The sequence below is a fragment of the Cebus imitator genome, unplaced genomic scaffold (genome assembly GCF_001604975.1).
Source record: "Cebus imitator isolate Cc_AM_T3 unplaced genomic scaffold, Cebus_imitator-1.0 Scaffold59, whole genome shotgun sequence".
Taxonomy (NCBI): domain Eukaryota; kingdom Metazoa; phylum Chordata; class Mammalia; order Primates; family Cebidae; genus Cebus; species Cebus imitator.
This window is the reverse complement of record NW_016107374.1, coordinates 3,422,978-3,431,791: the sequence shown is the minus strand read 5'-3', so window position 1 is coordinate 3,431,791 and position 8,814 is coordinate 3,422,978. Positions and strand designations below refer to the sequence as shown.

Genomic DNA, 8,814 nt, shown 5'->3' with positions numbered 1-8,814 from the left:
TTTTACTTTAAGTTCTGTGAAACGTGCAGAATGTGTAGGTTTGTTCCGTAGGTATACATGTGCCATGGTGGTTTGCAACATCCATCAACCCATCATCTAGGTTTTAAGGCCTTCATGCATTACGTATTTATCCTAGTGCTCTCCCTCCCCTTTCCTCCCAATACCCAACAGGCCTTGGTGTGTGATGTTCCCCTCCCTGTGTCCATGTGTTCTCATTGATCAACTCCCAATTATGAGTGATAACCTGTGGTGCTCGGTTTTCTGTTCCTGTGTTAGTTTGCTGAGAATGATGGTTTCCATCTTCATCCATGTCCCTGCAAAGGACATGAACTCATTCTTTTTATGGCTGCATAGTATTCCATGGTATACATGTGCCACATTTTCTTTATCCAGTCTATCATTGATGGGTATTTGGGTTGGTTCCAAGTCTTTGCTATTGTGAACAGTGCTGCAATAAACATACATGTGCATGTATCTTTATAGTAGAATGATTTATAATCCTTTGGGTATATACCCAGTAATGGGATTGCTGGGTCAAATGGTATTTCTGGTTCTAGATCCTTGAGGAATCGCCACACTTTTGCATTTTGCATTTTGACCAGCCAGGTATGAGAATTCTAATTCCCCTCCATTTTGCTCTCAGTTAATATGCAAATATGTTTTTAAACCCAGAATGCCTTTCTATGGTTTACTTATTTGAATCAGAATCTACAAAATAACCACATGTGGTATTTACTTAATATGTTACTTAAGTCTCTTTCAATCAGTAATAATTTTCCTTCCTTTTCCCCTCTTTAGTGTCATGCATTTATAAGGATTTGTAAGGACAAATGACTTGGACTCTTTAATGTCATTTATAAGGACAAATCCTTATAAATGCATGGCATTAAAGAGTCCAAGTCATTTGTCCTAAGTTTTCCACATTTTGCACTAGGTTGATTATATTCTTGTTTCTTCTGTCCTCCCTATTTCTCAGAATCCAAATTCTGAATGTGAAACTTGACTAGGCTCAAGCTTAATTTATTTTTTAACAAGAGTACTTCATAGGTGTAATTACATACTACTGGTTGATTACATAAGAAATGCCTGCTATCTGGTGGGTAAAAGTCTGACTCATCTATTACGAAATTTACAATCAAATCTTCATTGAATTATTTTATCAGTTGTTGCTGACTATGGCTGAATGCTGTTATTCCATTAGGAGATCCAAAATGATTTTTTATATCTATCTTCTGCGTCCATAAAATGGCATTATTTTATAAAGAAGAACTATCCCTCCTCACCTATTTATTTACCATGAAATATAGTTTGGACAGAACTGGGGGTGGCGGCATGTACCTGTAGTAGCAGATCCTCCAGAGGCTAAGGTGGGAGGATTCCTTGACCCCAGGAACTCGAGGCTGCAGTGGGCTATGGTTGCACCACTGTACTCCAGCCTGGGTGAGACAGAGAGACACTGTTTCATAAACAACAACAAATAGGCCATTTGGACAGAGAAGGCATGATAAATGCCTCATCACTTCTTTCCTGTTATTTACTAGTGTCTAGCAGAATGAGTTGCTGCCATAGCAAATTCAAAAGAAAACCAAAGAGATATTTTTCGGTATTATTGTAAATTCATGATTTTTTATGTTTGAAGAAAGCTCAAAATCTTTTCCACAGGGCCCATTCAAATAAGATAGTATGGCTGAACTTATTGGAAGTCCTCTAGGCATTTCCCGACAGTTTAGGCGACATTGTCAGCCAAGGCTCACTGTGGAACAAATTGTGTCCCTTTCTACCCTGGCTTGTTTGAGTCTCATCTCTGGACCAGCCAAGAGACCTTGAAACAGATGCCTTTTCCTTTCCCCAAGCCATAATACAGGATGTCAGTATGATCTTTCATCTACAAATGGCTTCATTTACTCAACTTAAACTAGCTTAAGCCAGAGAATTTTTGTTTGTAACCAGGAGATCTCAAGGGTAGATTCAGATTTTGCTCTATGTTGTATTGAGTGCCAGTGATGTAATCAGAATTCCGTCTCTCTCACAATTCCTGGCTGTTGAGAATTGAAGTTGGTTTCATTCTAGGGCAGGCTCTGTTTGCAAAGGAGCTCCAGAGGTTCTTACACAGCCTGTGAGGTCATTGATAACCTCCTTCATATTCAACGACTATTATGGATGAAAAGCATATTCATCAATACATGGAGGTTATTGGCTGAACAGTGAATTATAATCATGCAGTTTTAAATTTGGATAATCATTAGTTCTAAGCTTTACCAAGTGAGTTATGATCCAGATATTCAGATACTCAGCAGTACCACAATCTCTAATAGGTTCTTACCCACAAGTGCTTTGTCTCTACCTGGGAATTCAAATGTTACCGGTGTGTACTTGGACAGTGTCAGGAGCTGGTTAGAAATGGTTGGAAGATGGTGTCCCAGGGGCAGCCCTCAATTAGTAACAAGCAGGAGTTTAAGGATAAATCCCCCAGTTCCTCATTTCTCAGCAGGACATCAACTTAGAGAATTTCCCAGAAGTCTCCAGGAGGATTGAGCCTCAGCTGCCCATGGTGGTCACCACCTGCTTATGAATTAATGGAACTTGTGTTGGCTTCTTTCCTTCTCTGTCTCACTCCCCAGCTCTACTAGTGGTGCTTCCAGGGATCACCTCCCAAGTAGACAAAATGCCCTCAAATCTTTATCCCCAACTCAAGAGGAACTCTGCCTAAGAAAAATCACAAATTTAAAATATGAAATGTTTCTTTTTTTTTTCAGTGTAGCAAACAAGACACACACAAATTGGAAATATTACCACTTCTAATATTGGTACTCAAACATAGCTACTTAGGAGGCTGAGGCAGGAAAGTCGCTTGAACCCAGGAGGTGGAGGTTGCACTGAGCCGAGATCATGCCACTGCACTCCAGCCTGGGTGACAGAGCGAGACTCTGTCTCTAAAGAAGACACCACCGCGCCCAACACTGATTTTTTCAAAGAAAAAACACTATACAATTCCTTTAGCTTGATAAATAGAGATCATCTCTTCTTGTTCTACTCTGGTGGACATAAACGTATTTTATACAGTAAACAATTCAGTCACTTATTGCCAAACCAAAGGTGAGAACCATTCATATTACCTGTTCTACTCAAAAACAGTGCAACACTGCCATGTTCATATATCTTTACAAAAAATAATTACCAGTCCTCTTCCGGTAGACAAAGTTTTGGAATAACAGGAGCATTGCTTAATGTTTGAACTGCATCTGTGCCCTGTGTCTTTCTCTGGAGAGATGCACGGGCAGCATTGCCCAAAGCCATGCCCAAAGCCAGTGTCCTCTCATTGTTTCTTCAGTCTGTTCTGGCACCTTTTGCCAGAAGCAACTGGACGATATCTGCGTAAACTTTCCAGGCAGCAGCATGCACAGCTGTGTCTCCCAACTTGTTCTATTGGCTCAGTTCAATACTTGGTTGAGTAAATAGCATTGCCACTGTATTTCTGAGATCCCCATGACAAGCCTAGTCTAAGGCAATGCTTCTGGCTTTGTCTCAGCCATGAACACCCACTCGGTTGTCCAAAAACTCTGGCAACTAACTCAAGTTACCTCTTTTGGCTCCTTCACACAATGGATTGTCAATGGATTCTGCCTGCTGAACCACAGAGTTGCTTGGAATTAGTCCAGTCCTGCCTTTGGAGTTACCTTTCCACCAACTGGCATCATTCATGTCAGTAACGTAGATGATATCACCTTCCTCAAAGCATAGTTCATCTGGAGTTCTGGGTTCCAACATTTAGAGGGCTCTGAAGACTTTATCTTGCCCTGGTTTGACCAGTTTGGGTGGCAGCTTCAACAACTCGCTTCCTTGAGCTGCAAATCCTAAAGACCACGCTGAAAAGCCCACCACTTGCCTGCTACCTGGTACTCCAAGCACCTTGAGGCTTCTTTTTGTCTGGTTTAGAGCCATGCACCTTCAAGGACTGGTGCCTACCCTTGGCTCTCAATAATATTTCATTGTATGGATATACCACATCTCGTTTAGCCACTTACCCACTGGGAAACACTTGACTTCCTTCCACATTTTGGCTGTTGTGAATAATGCTGCTATGAAGCTGAATATATAAATACCTCTTCAAGCCCTGCTTTCAGTTCTTTTGGGTATATACCCAAAGTGGAACTGCTGGATTCAACACCCTTCATTTTTAATTCTTACAAGCCTCTTCCCTCTGAGATCACCAGCTGGAGTTTGCCACGGAGAAAAGAAGTAAGAATGAGCTGGTCTTTGTTCTGGGGTTTCTGTTAAGGCCAATTCTAAATAGACTTTGAGACCCTCTTGTGGGAGTACCCAAGAATACCTTTTGCCATAACTTGTTCTCAGATCACAGAGTCTTCTCTTCCTCAGCTGCCCCCAAACATACCACCATATTTCCTTTGTTCTCAACTTCAGCCACTAAGGCTGCTAGTTCTTCATTGGAACTTCATGGACATCTGGCTAAAGTTCAAACCCTTTAGCATGGCAAACAGGAGAACTGTATTTGTAATCTGGTTCTTGCCTACTTCTTTAGACTTATGCCTGAGTGTTGCTACAGATGGATGGCATTTTGAGATGGAATGGGGTGTCAGGAATGAGTGATGAGGCTCAGGAATGCGAAGACAGCAATGCATGTATATGTACATCGCTACAGTTATAGACCATTTGTGTGTGTGTGTATGTGTATGTGTATGGGTGTATAGATAGATAAACTAATTTTTTTGCCACCATGCTTGGCTAATTTTTTTTTATTATTTTTATTTTTATTAGAGATGGGATCTCACTATGTTGCCCAGGCTGGTCTCCAACTTTTGGGCTCAAGCAATCCTCCTGCCTCAGCCTCCTAAAGGCCTGAGACTATAGGCATGAACTGCCATGCCTAGCTCATAAATAGACTAATTTTATATAAATGAAATAATTTTCTGTATGTATATATATTTTTAAAATTTATTTTTATTAATTAATTTGTTTTTGAGACAGAGTCTCACTCTGTGGCCCAGACTGAAGTGCAGTGGAATGATCTCAACTCACTGCAACCTCTGCCTCCTGGATTCAAGCGATTTTCCTGTGTCAGCCTCCCAAATAGCTGGGATTACAGGTACATACCACCATGTGTGGCTAAGTTTTTGTCTTTTTAATAGAGAGGGGTTTTCACCAAGTTGGCCAGCCTGGTCTCAACCTCCTGACCTCAAGTAATCCGCCCACTTCAGCTTCCAGAGTGTTAGGATTATAGACATGAGCCACCACGCCTGGCCTTATTCTCTGTATAATTTTAAAACTTGTTACTATAAAATATTTCAAGCATAAGCAAAGATAAAGAAAATAGCTAAATAAATCCCCATTTATTCATCATCCACCTTACCAACTAACGGCCATCTTGTTCCACTGATACTTCCAGCCTCTCCTCCTTCAATTAATTTGAAGTAAATCCCACGTCTTATTATTTTGTATTTAATACCTTACTATATATCTCTAAAAGATAAGAATTCATTTTTAAAATAAAGACTTTAGGATCACTTTTGGTGTTGTACATTTTATGGGGTTTGGACAAATGTGTAACAACATGTATTCACCTTTTAGTATCATAATCAGAAGTTTCGCTGCCTTAAAAATCGTCTAGAACAGGGATCCCCAATCCCTGGGCCATGAAGTGGTTCCTGTCTGTGGCCTGTTAGAAAATGGGCCACACACACATATATACCATGGAATATTATGCAGCCATCAAAAACGATGAATTTGTGTCCTTTGTAGGGACATGGATGAACCTGGAAACCATCATTCTCAGAAAACTGACACAAGAGCAAAAAATCAAACACCGCATATTCTCACTCATAGGCGGATGTTGAACAATGAGAGCACATGGACACAGGGAGGGGAGCACTACACACTGGGGTCAGCTGGGGGGAAATAGGGGAGGGACAGCGGGGGGTGGTGAGTTGGGGAGAGAAAGCATGGGGAGAAATGCCAGATATAGGTGAAGGGGAGGAAGGCAGCAAATCACACTGCCACGTGTGTACCTATGCAACAATCTTGCATGCTCTTCACATGTACCCCAAAACCTAAAATGCAATTAAAAATACCCAAAGGGGGGGAAAAAAAGAAAATGGGCCACACAGCAGAAGGTGAGCAGAGGGTAAACAAGTGAAACTTTATCTGTATTTTCATCTGCTTGCCATTGCTCGTATTACTGCCCGACTGCCTCTTGTCAGGTCAGTGGCTGAATTAGATTTTTTTAAAATTATTTTTTCTATTTATTTATTTGAGACAGAGCCTTGCTCTGTCACCCAGGCTGGAGTGCAGTGGTGCGATCTCGGCTCACTGCAACCTCTTTCTCCCAAGTTCAAGCAGTTCTCCTGCCTCAGTCTCCTGAGTAGCTGGGATTACAGGCATGCACCACCACACCCAGCTAATTTTTTCTATGTTTGGTGGAGAGAGGGTTTCTGACCATTTTGGCCAGGCTGGTCTCGAACTCCTGACCTTAGGTGATCCACCTGCCTCAGTGTTCCAAAGTGTTGGGATTACAGGCCACTGCACCCAGCTTGCATTAGATTCTCATAGGAGCATGAACCATATTGTGAACTGTGCGTGCAAGGGATCTAGTCTGCACGCTCCTTATGAGAATCTAATTTCTGATGATCTGTCACTGTCTGCCATCACCCCCAGATGAGACCATCTAGTTGCTAGAAAACAAGCTCAGGGCTCACATTGATGCTATATATATTATAATGTAGTAATAATTGAAATAAAGAGCACAATAAATGTAATGCACTTGAATCATCCTGAAACCAAACCATATCCACCACCCCCAACACCCCATCCTGTTTGTGGAAAAATTGTCTTCTATGAAATCAGTTCCTGATGCCAAAAAGGTTTGGGAACACTGCTATAGAACTCTGACATTCATTCATTCATTCATTCATTCATTCATCCATCCATCCATTCATTCATCCATTCATCCATTCATTTATTTTTGTTTTTTCTTCAATTAACTCAAAGCTTTGATAGAACTCCTACTCTTAAAACAAAACTGCAGTGTCATTATCATAATAATTCCTTAACAACATCAAGTCTCTAACCAATCCTTAAATTTTCCTAAATACAGCCGGGCACAGTGGCTCACACTTGTAATCCCAGCACTTTGGGAGGCTGAGGCAGGAGGATTTCTTGAGCCCAGGATGCGAGGCTGCAGTGAGCTATGATTGTGCCATTGCACTCCAGCCTGGGCAGCAGACCAACAGCAACAAAAAAATTCCTAAATGCTTTTTATTTTTTAACAACCCATTTGAATCAAGATCCAAATAAAAGCCAGGTGTCGTTTTTGGTTAATATGTCTCTCACGACCCTTTTGATCTGTAGACTCTACGTCTATCTATTTTATCTATCTATAGTTAGACCTACATCTAGACACAGAGATATAGACCTAAACAGAGATATGATTGCATTTATTTGTATTTATTGTGTTATTTTCTTTTTGTCCTATAAAGTTTTTCCCAGTCTGGACTTTCCTGACTGAATCTCTGTGCTGTCATTTTGCCTCAAAGTGTCTTATGAATTGATAATTAAGTCAAGGGGCTTGATCAGATTCAAGTTCAACTTTTGTTTTTGTTTGCAAAACGACTTCACAGGTGGTGTCCATTCTTCCATTAGAAGGTACGTGACATCTACCGGTGTCTCTTTTGTGATGTTAGTGGACACTGACCATCAGTACCAAAAGTCGTTAATTCATAGAGTGCAAAACGGTGGCATTCTAACGGTACTATTGCATCTTCATTAATCGTGTAGAATACTTCTGTGGAGAGAAACTTCCCTTCATATACTTTTGTTTGTTTATTTTTTAGGAGAGAGAGTCTCGCTTGGTCTCCCAGAATGGATTGCAGTGGTGCAATTACTGCAGCCTCAAATTCCTGGGCTCAAGCAATCCTCCAGACTCAGCCTCCCAAGTAGCTGGGACTGCAGGCATGTGCTACCACACCTAGCTAATTTTTGTATTTTTTGTAGAGATGGTGGTCTCACTGTGTCACTCAGGCTTGTCATGAACATACACTCTTTTATCACCCTGTGGTATCATTCTTACATGAAAAGCAGGGTAAATGTTCAATTCTTTTCCTCTATTTTACAATTTTCAAAGTAACGAGTTGGTCTCCTAGCATCTCCTAAAAGTAACCAGTGAATCCTTGAGTATCATTATGAACTCCTGAATTCAAACATGTTTGATGTGTTTCAATGTGTTATCCTTATTTATGCTCAAATTCTCTCATTTTTATCCAGCGAGAGCCTGTCCTCTCAGCTTCTGAGTCCTTTGTCCAGGCCTCAGGAGTTTTATAACAGCTTTCCAGCCGCCTGGTATAAAAATATGCCCCCTGCCCATCAATTTCCTTCCCCCAACCTGTAATCGGTCATTTAGCCAAGAAACCCAGCTCCTTTCAGTGTAAATTACTGTTTGGAGACCACCATCTGAGCATGATGGGCAATTTTATAATACAAAACATCAAATATGTTTTATTTAATTAATTAAAGAAAAATAATTCCTTGGGCAGGAGAAAAAGAGAGAAAAGGGAAGAAATTCAGTACAACTTTCTTTACCACAAAAGAGTCTTTTCTTTAAAAAATCTACATAAGGACAATAAGGTCATGAAAAATATTGAGTCCTTAGAGTCATGTTTAAAACAAACTTTAGGCTGGGTGTAGTAGCTCACACCTGTAACCCCAGCACTGTGAGAGACCAAGGTGGGGGGATTACATGAGGCCAGGGGTTTGAAACCAGCATAGGCAACATAGAGTGATGCCCATCTCTATAAAAATTTTTTA

The 8,814-nt window shown here is 40.8% G+C and overlaps 1 pseudogene; it reads right to left on the bottom strand.

The window, feature by feature from the left end:
- Window positions 1–3,174: 3,174 nt before the first annotated feature.
- LOC108304935 lies at window positions 3,175–3,942 on the bottom strand (annotated as a pseudogene).
- Between the last annotated feature and the right edge of the window lie 4,872 nt (window positions 3,943–8,814).